At 42.7% G+C, this 10,438-nt stretch overlaps 1 pseudogene; it reads right to left on the bottom strand.

Moving 5' to 3' along the window:
• Positions 1-9,134: 9,134 nt before the first annotated feature.
• LOC136306673 (E3 ubiquitin-protein ligase RNF167 pseudogene) lies at positions 9,135-10,169 on the bottom strand (annotated as a pseudogene).
• Positions 10,170-10,438: the final 269 nt, after the last annotated feature.

Here is a 10,438-nt window from a genome sequence, read left to right as displayed (position 1 = left end):
TGACTCTTTGCCTACTCCTTCATCAATCTCCTTGCTAGCTAGCTCCTCTCCTTTTGTCCTTCCTGGAACTTTTGGTAGGTTCTTAGCCAGCTTCTCCCCTCACCCTCTCCTTGAGAGTTCTTTCCTACACTGTACAGTTGGATACACCCCAAGAACACCATAGAACAGCTTCAAAAGGAGAAATGCACTCCCATGTTTATGGCAGCATTGTTCACAATAGCAAAGATCTAGAAACAGCCCAAGTGTCCATCAGAGGACGAGTGGATTAAAAAGTTTTGGTATATATATATACTATGGAATACTACTCAGCCATAAGAAATGATAACATCGGATCTTTTACAACAACATGGATGGGCCTTGATAACATTATACTGAGCGAAATAAGTAAATCAGAAAGAACTAAGAACTATATGATTCCATAAATAGGCGGGACATAAAAATGAGACTCAGAGAAATGGACAACAGTGTTGGAGTTACAGGGTGGGGGGGAGGATAGGGAAGGGGTTGGGGGAAGGGAGAGGTACAAAGAAAACCAGTTAGAAGGTGACAGAAGACAATTTTATCAATGTCACCCCATCAAAATTAATCCAAAAAAAAAGGCTAATTCAGACAGAAGAATAGTATAAGGATGCTAATTCTGCTTCTCAGGCCACATCCTACAAAAGGGGCCCCAAGCAAATTGGTGATTTGGCTCCTCTGACTTTGCCAATTGGATTAAAAAAAAAATAGGTCAGGAACGCCCTGAAATGGAACTAACGATACATGAGCATAAATTTAAAGGACTTTTAGATACTGGAGCTGATGTATCTGTTATTGCTAAGCTACACTGGCCTCCTTCCTGGCCCACTCATGCAGCAGCCACAGAATTACAAGGTATAGGGCAGAGTAAATCCCCTCAACAAAGTTCTAGTTTTCTACATTGGGAAGATTAAGAAGGCCATTCTGGATTTTTAAGCCTTATGTGCTCCCTGGATGGCCAATTAATTCATGAGGTAGAGATGTTTTGAAAAATATGGGAGTGTTGCTTGTCAGTCCTAATGGTTTTGTCAGTACTCAGATGCTTGATCGGGGAATTTTGCCCACCAAGGGTCTAGGGAAAGAATAGCGAGGAATTCTGACCCCCATAGAAGTGGCACCCAATACCAGAAGGTGTGGATTAGGATATCAAAATTTAGCATAGGGGCCTTGGTAGCTCCCGCTACCTCAATAATGCATTGTGCAGACTCAATTACTTGGAAATCAGTCAATCCTGTATGGGTAGACCAATGGCCCCTTTCTCAGGAGAAACTTAGGGCAGCTGCTCAATTGGTACAAGAGCAGCTACAGCTTGGGCACATTGAACCATCTAATATTTTGATCTTGTTGCCTCCTGGATTATCAAGGGGCATAGGCGACCCTTACAGCTTATAGGTTTTGAGCCTCAAAATTATTGTTGTTCCTTTTTTCAAAGGATCAACAACAATGGCTCTGGGAAACTTCCACTAAATGGCAAATCGCTCTTGCAAATCAATGGACAACTTTATTCTGAAACTGTCAACTTAAAATCAGCTCAAAGTCTAGAATTATATGCCATTATCATGGCTTTTCAGCATTTGCCATATTCCCCCTTTAATCTATATACAGACAGCAAATATTTACTTAAGGTGTTTCCACTATAAAGACTGCTGTCTTAGAGACAAATGCTGATGAACTATTTCAGCAGTTCTCCTTCGTCAAAGACTTGTATGTCAACATAGAGCTCCATGTTTTATAGGACATACTCGAGCTCACTCCATGCTCCCTGGAGCTTTAGCACAAGGGAATGCCCCCCCTCCCTTTTTTTCTTTTCTTCTTCTTTTTTTTTTTTTGTATTTTTCTGAAGTTGGAAATGGAGAGGCAGTCAGACAGACTCCCGCATGTGCCTGACCAGGATCCACCTGGCATTCTACCAGGGAGGAATGCTCTGCCCATCTGGGGTGTTGCTCTGTTGCAACCAGAGCCATTCTAGTGCCTGAGGCAGAGGCCACAGGGTCATCCTTAGCACCCGGAGTGGCTTTGCTCTGGTGGAGCCTTAGCTGTGGAAGGTGAAGAGAGAGACAGAAAGGAAGAAGAGGGGGAGGGGTGGAAAGACAGATGGGTGCTTCTTCTGTGTGCTCTGGCCGGGAATCGAACCCGGGGATCCTGCACGCCAGACCAATGCTCTACGACTGAGCCAACCGACCAGGGCCTAGGAATGCCCTTCTTGATCAAGTTACCCAAAAGAAAATTATTTGGACCAACCATGACAGATCAAGCAATTCAGTCTCATACTATTCAGCACCAGAATGCTGCAGCCCTGTGTAAACAGTTTCAACTTTCTCGGGAAGCAGCACGGCATACTGGGAAATCCTGTCCAAGGGGTCCTATACTACAATCTGCCCCTTCATTTGGAGTTAACCCGCAAGGACCCCTACCAGGACAACTTTGGCAAATGGAGATTACTCATATACCTTCATTTGGCAAACAGTCCTATGTCCACGTTATAGTGGATACATACTCTGGATTTATAGTAACCTCTGTCAGAACAGGAGAGGCTGCTAAGCATGTTATAGCTCATTGTCTGTATGCATTGTTCTATTATTGGATTTCCTAAACTGGTTAAACTGAAAATGCTCCTGCATATGGAGCAAAAGCATTTACTGTATTTTGTCATTCTTACAATCTTTAAAGTTAAGGTATTATTAAAGTGTACCCAGCAAATATTTTAAGGTCAATTAAAAAAAATTTTAAAGGGGGTAGTCATATCCTGGAACTCCTATGGGTCTACCATATCATGCTTTTTACTTAAAAAAATTTTAAATTTCTTTTGAATGCTGATGAACAGGAGATGCCAAATCTTTTTCGCCTGCAAACTACTACCTTCTTTATTTGATCCAGCTAATAACACTGTTTTGTCTTTTCCCAAATAGCTTCAGATATGTGGAAAAGATTTATATAGGTGGATGGGGATCCTCAAACCCCTCAGCGAGATCTTCTGAGCATGGCTTTTAAGATACCTAGAGGCAGAAAAAGCCCAATAGAGAGCAGGGGAACTACCAGCTTTTAGGATATGCCCTTAAAGGCTCCAACGCCCCAAAGGGGTCTCATAGGATGCCATCTGGGTCCTGCTTCAATAGTGGAAAGGAAGGTCATTGAGCTAAAGCCTGACAGACTTACATGCCTCTGCTGTGAGGAAACAGGGACACTGGAAGGTAGACTTCCTCCTCGCTCCTCTAAGGGAGGGTTCAGTCTCTTCCAGCCCTGCTCCAGCCACCTATGACCTAACCTTGCCCAGTATGCTGGGGTTTGCCACTGACGGCTGAAGGTGCCCAGGGCCATCAGCCCCATCTACGACACTGTGGACGAGCCTAGGGTATTTCTTCCAAGAAGCAGGTAAACTGATCTCATTTGCACAAGGGCCACTTAACTATGTCTTGCCTGAATAGTCAGGTTTTTTATTCTTCCCTCGAAGATCTCTGTTGTGGGTGTTGATAGTCCTATTTTCTGCTGCTTTGTTTAATATATAGTGTTTCCTTTTTTCCTCCTACCTCAATGCCCCACTCATATTTCAGGCTGGGATCTACTCCTAATTTAGAGTTCTCTTTCCCCCTTTTTCCAACTTCTATTATGAATCTATCTTTGCCACCCAGCTTAGTGTATCTCAAGGTTCTCTTTACCAAGCCACAGTCACAGAGCTCCAGGGAAAAGCAACCTGGTCTCATCTCTCCAGGCAGAGGAGAACAGAAGCTCCATATCCACACATGCTGCAGATGGCTTTTCCAGTCTACCTGAATCACTACCAGCTAGAAGCAGCAGCCATTGGGACTTGGACATGAGCTGCAAGGTATAGAATTGTGACAACAATTCCAGTGCCATGCGGACTTTTCCTGGATGTGGACTTTTCCTGGACTCCTGTTCCTTGTGACAGCTCCTAACAGACTGAACTGGGGTTGGGCTTCATCTTTCAGGGATTTGGCATGGTGTTGGGGCCAGCTTGGACTTGGTAAACATGTTAAGGACACTACTCTTTTATGGATTCTTGCTGTATTGGCCAAGAGTTTCCTTAGGGCAGCGGTTCTCAGCCTGTGGGTCGCGACCCTGGCAGGGGTCAAGCGACTGAGGCATGGGGGTCACCTAGGGCCATCGGAAATACATATTTTATTTAAAAATGTATTGTATAATAAGTGTGTATTTTCCGATGGCTTTGGGTGACCCCTGTGTTTTGTTCGTTCGACCCCCGCCAGGTTTGCGACCTGCAGGTTGAGAACCGCTGCCTTAAAGGCTTTAATCACTGTAAAAAAAAATATAAGACTAGATAAAGAAGATGTGGTGCATATACACCATGGTATACTATTCAGCCATAAGAACTGATGACATTGGATCACTTACAACAAAATGGTGGGATCTTGATAACATTATATGGAGTGAAATAAGTAAATCAGAAAAAAACAAGAACTGCAGGATTCCATACATTGGTGGAACATAAAAACGAGACTAAGAGACATGGACAAGAGTGTGGTGGTTACGGGGGGCGGGAGGAGGGAAGGAGGGAGAGGGGGGGGAGGGGCACAAAGAAAACTAGATATAAGGTGACAGAGGACAATCTCTCTTAGGGTGATGGGTATGCAACAGAATTGAATGACAAGATAACCTGGACATGTTTTCTTTGAATATATGTACCCTAATTTATTGATGTCACCCCATTTAAATAAAAATTTATTTATAAAAAAAAGAATTATAAATGATGTGTTCTTGGCCCCTCCACCTTGATGTCCCATTGAACATTCACACTGAACAAGGCCAATGTAGAGCTCATCACTCCACATTCCTTTCACAGAGCTTGCTCGCTACCAGCAACGAGACCAAAGTGGTTACAGGTGTCATCTTCTTTGGTTCCATCCCTCATAAGTCAGTGGTTACCATGTAACTCGGAAGCCAACTCAGAAATCATCTTTGATGCTTTTCTGTCCCTAGCCACTGATATCCAATCTCTAGGTCCAGCCAAATGTACTTTCTAAATCTTGAGAATCCATCCTCACTGTCCTGTTTTAGGAGAGTCATCATTTCATGATCAGATCCTAGAAACAGCCAGAAGAGTCTTCTTTCTCTGCATATTTATTTCCCTCTCTAGCCCATAATTGATACTATAAACAGAGTAATATTTAAAACTACAGATGAAATCATATTCTATACTATAAACCCATTCAGTGACCCCTTATCACCCTTAGCCTGTATCCAAATTCCCAAACAGAGAATTAGCTGGACTTGAAATGACCTGGACTCAGATTACCTCTCCAGGGTTCACCATTTTCAATCTTCTATTTTACAAAAATGTAACACTTCTCTTAATTTTCTTTGTATATATTTCCTTCAGGCTAAAACTCACGCTCTTCTTTAAGCTGGGGTGTTTTCCCCATGCCTCCCATTTTACTGCTCCCTTCTGTTGGACACATTTTACTCTTCAGGTCTCAGTTTCTATGTCATTGATGTCCTCCAGAAAAAATTGTTTGACCTTGCAAGACTGTTCGAATTACCATCCCAAGTGCTCTGATAGCACCACATTCTTACATTGAAGGATAGCACTAAAAAAGTGACTTGCAATCGCTACTTCTCTCTTTATTCCAACAGACATTTACTAATATAAGACAGCAACTGTGCCATTATTCACTATTTCTGGAAGATAGCTTTGGACTTGGCAAGCATTCTAATAATAAATGTTGAGAAAATAAATGGATGGATGGATAGACAGATGGATGGATGGATGGGTGGATGGATGGATGGGGAACCTTCATTCAGAGCAGGGAAGCTGACAAAGGGGAGGAGATATCAGAGGAATTTAATAATTAAGCAATGCCACAAAGAATGAAGAGGTCTCCAGAGATACAAAGGAGAGGGGATTTGCCAGCAAGAAAATACCTGCAAATTCTTCCTTGGACAATTCTTGCAAAGGTCAATGCACAAAAAGGTTTCTAGTTACTCTTCCTTTTAGGATACGATTGATGAAAAAAATTCTCATCTCTGGGGCAAGAATTTTTTCCAGTGGTTACAAGGCTAAAGTCATAAAAATGAAATATTGTAATTTCTTAGTCACAACACTGGTTTTCTAACTGAATTCCCAATCCTTATTTGATATACATTTAATGAGGCAACTTTCAGAGTATAATATGATATGCAGGAAAATATTAGTAGTTATTGTGCTGACCTGTGTTACCCCATTAAGGAAAAAGACTCCATATGATGTCAATGATAACAGATTTCACTACTTCTCCCTGGATTGTTACTGGCAGAACACGGAATGGCCAGTTAAGCTTCTCTCCATTCTAACGATATTATCACCCAGTCATTACCAGACCATCCTGCCATATTTTTCACTATTATTACCCACATAACAGGTCCACACTGGGTATTTCAATAGTACCCCCATCTCCTTTTTACTGCAGCTAGAAGATCAATCAAACAAAATAAATGGTACTTACCTGTTAAAGATTAAGATCACACAGTTGATTTAAAAACTCCGCTTCATTTCTGATTCTGTTGTTTGGTTTGCATAAAACACTGCTTTATGTTCCTTTTTTCCCTTGGGATTTCCATTGCTATAAATTTAGGTGGCAAAGTCAGCTAGGGTGTTTTGTATTTCCCTCCTAATATATGTGTTCTACTTGAAGCTGTAAATAAATAATGGATAAACCGATTTGGGGTGGAGGTGGTAAATAATATTTAATTGACAGAAAAAGAATCATCCACACTGTGAAAGCCTGTGATTGGTTGAACATTCACTTCAAGGTTATGGCTCTTTGAGAAGCCTCTCAACCCTCTCAACCCATCCAACATTACAATTTCCTCCGAGCATGGAGAACAAAACACATTTTGGGGCCCAAAGTAGAGAAGTGTTGCTTGAGACAGGACCTCTCTCCAGGGTCCTGAGATCACCAATTTATTTTAAATAAGCCAAACTACACGTCTTCATTGGTTGGTAATTATTTTCGATGATAGCTCTTCCACAATTAATCTCACACTACTTTAATTATAAAGCTCTTATTTCGAAGAAAGGGTGACAGAGGCAATTTTTCTCAGGGGATATATCAGAAGAAAATGAACAAGAGTAGAGGGAGTAAAAGCCATTTAATTCAGATTCCAGGGTTTGAATTTCCCTGTGTCTATGTCTGGCATCATTGAAAAACTGCATAACGAGGTGTTAGTGACAAGTTTATCATAGGTATGGATCTTAGTTAAGTTCCCCCAAGATTCTAGAAGTGAAAGTAAGCTAAGCATGGTATTCCTTCCTTAGAGTAAGGGGGGAGTTGAAAAAAGAGCAACAACTGTCTATCATCATGTTTGTTTGCCTGTTCATTTGTTAGTTTGTTTTGTTTTGTTTGTTTGTTTATTGCCAAAAAATGAGAGCAACTCTTGAAGGTTACAGAGTTTGGCCTAGCCAGCAGAGCAAATCTTATCATTAAAAACTAGATATTTGATGCAAAATACAACTTGAAGTTATACCTTAAAATAAATAATGGGCCCACTCACAAGCTGAGTATTTTTTAGTTTGTGATACGTACCTAGCACACTGATGACATTTAATCCTCTGTAAACATCAACTTAATGACTTTATCATCCCTATGGGATATTTTCAGACAAGCTCTCTAATGCAGTGATGTTCCCTGAGTTGACAAGAGAGAACTGCAAGGTGTATTAGAATTCCCTGAAAGATGTTTTAAAACTCTACACCCCAGAGCGTAATTCAATATTTCTGTTCCCTTACTCAGGTATTTGAGGCATGTGGACCACCAGGGGCCTGAATCAATACAAGAAAATTGAGGGCACAGAGAAGTGAGATGATGAGGCTGAATGTAATTCTCCTTGCTACCCATCTACCTAGACATCTAACCCACAATTCCTGAGGCACTATTGTATAGTGCTTATGAGAATGAAACATGGAGCCAGAGAGTTTGGGTTCAAATCCCAGTTCTGCTTTATTTCCACTCCTTGAGATCTGGCAATTTAGAAGGCTCTCAATAAGTCAGTTATCTTGTTTTTAACTAAAGATAAGAATAGACACTCCACATCATAAATCTGTTGCAAAGATCATATGTGCATGTATACGTGTGTATAATTGATATGGATAGACTGATAGATTTTAAAAATGCTTGGCACAAAGTCAATGCTGTATCAGTGTTAGCTGTCGTTAATAAGTTGAAATGCAGGTGGAAAGTAATATAACAGGGAAATACATTTTGGGGGACAGAGTAAGGCATGGCCTTAGCACAGAGGAGAAAGGACAGGAGAAATGCTGTCTCTGACAGTCAGGACAAGTCTTCCTACCAGACTAACTTTTGCAGAAACAGTGATGCGGTGGAAAACCAAATAGTCCTCAGAAGTATTCTGTTAGCCTCCTTGGTCTTTGCCTTCAAAATATAGTCCAGATTTTCATCCCTAACTTAGGGCCGTGAGCTGGCTATTTATTTCCTTTGCAATGGTTTCCTTCTCCACCTGCTTGAATGTTATATTCTCAGTGAAGCCTTTTCTGCCCAGTTATTTAAAATAGAGACCTGCTCTCAGTAACAGTCTTATCCCACTTCTTCACTCCTCACCCTCTGATGTATGACATGATTTTGTTATTTATTAACTGTTTGGCCACATGAACATGATCTCAGCAAGAATAGCGATTTCTGTCTGTTGTGTTCACTGTTATTTCTCATCACCCAGCATAGTTTCTGTGGATTGCAATAAAGATTTGAATGATTCCCAATATTTCTTGCAAACCAATTAGTGGTCCCAGTCTCACCAGGCCCATGATTTCACATGAAAATCCTCACATCCAGTGAGTAGATCCATCTACTAGCAGCAGACCCTACTTGGCTGACTAACTCATGACCCCTGAATAGCCTCTGGGCATGTGAGTTAGAACCTTGAAGGACTGTGCATCCTGAAGAAAGTGACTTACCTTTTAGTCAAAAACAATTTTATCAACCCAATAAATGAAGACCCAGTCCCTTTGTACCCCCAATACCCTCAAAAGAATGGGGTTGGGTAAGGAGATTCATGGTAGAAATGTCCCCTATCCCTCAACATGAAAGTCTAGAGGAAAAAAGAGAGGCTTGCCAACAGGTCGCCAGGGGGCAGGGGTGAGATGAGGAATATTAGACCAAGATGGTGGCTGGAGAGGAAGAGGAAGGGGAGGGGAGGGAGCTTTCGAAGACACAGGCAAAACAAGGAAGAACAGTGCTAGAGAACCAACAGCGGGAAGCTGTGGGGCTGGGCCCAGAAGTGGTTCTGCTCCGAGGCAGGGTGGCCCCTTGGTTCTCCTTCTCATCTCCATCTTGCCTCTGACTTTCTTCCTTCCATTTCTCATCCCCAGGATCTCAGTGCTCAGGCTTCTTGCAGATGGGGCAGGTCTTCTGGGTCTGAGTGAGCCAGGGGTCCACACAGCAGCTGTGATAGCATGAGCACCAGGGAGTACACTCAACTTGTCACCACCCTCATCCTCATCCAGGCTGGTGGCCCAGACATCTTATTGATTTCCCTTCTGAAAGTTACGTGTTGGAATTTGTTTCAGTTGTTCTTTGGTCCATCCATTCCACTGGAGCCGATTCAGGTGCTGGACACAACAAACTGTCATCATTGCTCCCATGGCCAAAGCCAGCAGTCCCACAGTCCATGTGAGAGGGCTAAGGTAAAAATAATCCCAATGAGAAGCTCTTGTCCAGGACCAGTAGCACCTGAACCCCATTTTGTAGAAAAAGAAGACACACAGGAGCTCTTCTCCCCAGTACATACAGATGGATCCAGATCTGCTGCTGGGTCTCCTTACCATTGCACACCAAGCTCAGAAGTCCATTGGAATTCACACTGTGTTCCATACCTGAGCCACATCTGCATTCAGAATCTTGAGATCTAAGCTGCAGTTGAATTTGCAAACCAGTACAATGAAGATTGACTCACCGACCAGGGCTAAGGGTGATGAGGTAACAGGACTGCAGGCACAGGCTGGCTGGGCCTTCACAAGGAAGCCCTGAAGCCCCTCCTGGCACAAGTCAGCCCCAAAGTGAGCAGAGAGAGGTGCAGAGTCCTTGCTGCTATTGTGGTCCTGCATCTCTAGAACGAGCCCCAGGATGGGGCTGCCCCAGCAGCACAGTGGTCATGGCCACAGGAAGCAGGCAAGTGAAAAGGTGCATGGTAGCAGGAGGGAGGAGAGGGACCGGAAGCTATGATTCCCAGTAGCGAGAGCAGAAGAAGAGTTCTGAGTCCTCTCTGCCCCTCCTTCAGCACCCCAGGGGTCCAAGCACACCCCTTTCCATTTCCCAAGTACCTGGGGATGCAGAAAAAGAAACTCGAGAGATGATGTCAGAGTAATGGCGCGGTAGGAAGTGATACTGATAAATCTCCCCAAAAACTCAACAATATCTTCAACCAGAAACAGAAAAATCTATCCTTGGAGCCTCCA

Source organism: Saccopteryx bilineata, chromosome 5 (assembly GCF_036850765.1).
Source record: "Saccopteryx bilineata isolate mSacBil1 chromosome 5, mSacBil1_pri_phased_curated, whole genome shotgun sequence".
Classification (NCBI taxonomy): domain Eukaryota; kingdom Metazoa; phylum Chordata; class Mammalia; order Chiroptera; family Emballonuridae; genus Saccopteryx; species Saccopteryx bilineata.
This window is presented reverse-complemented; position numbering and strand designations above follow the sequence as displayed.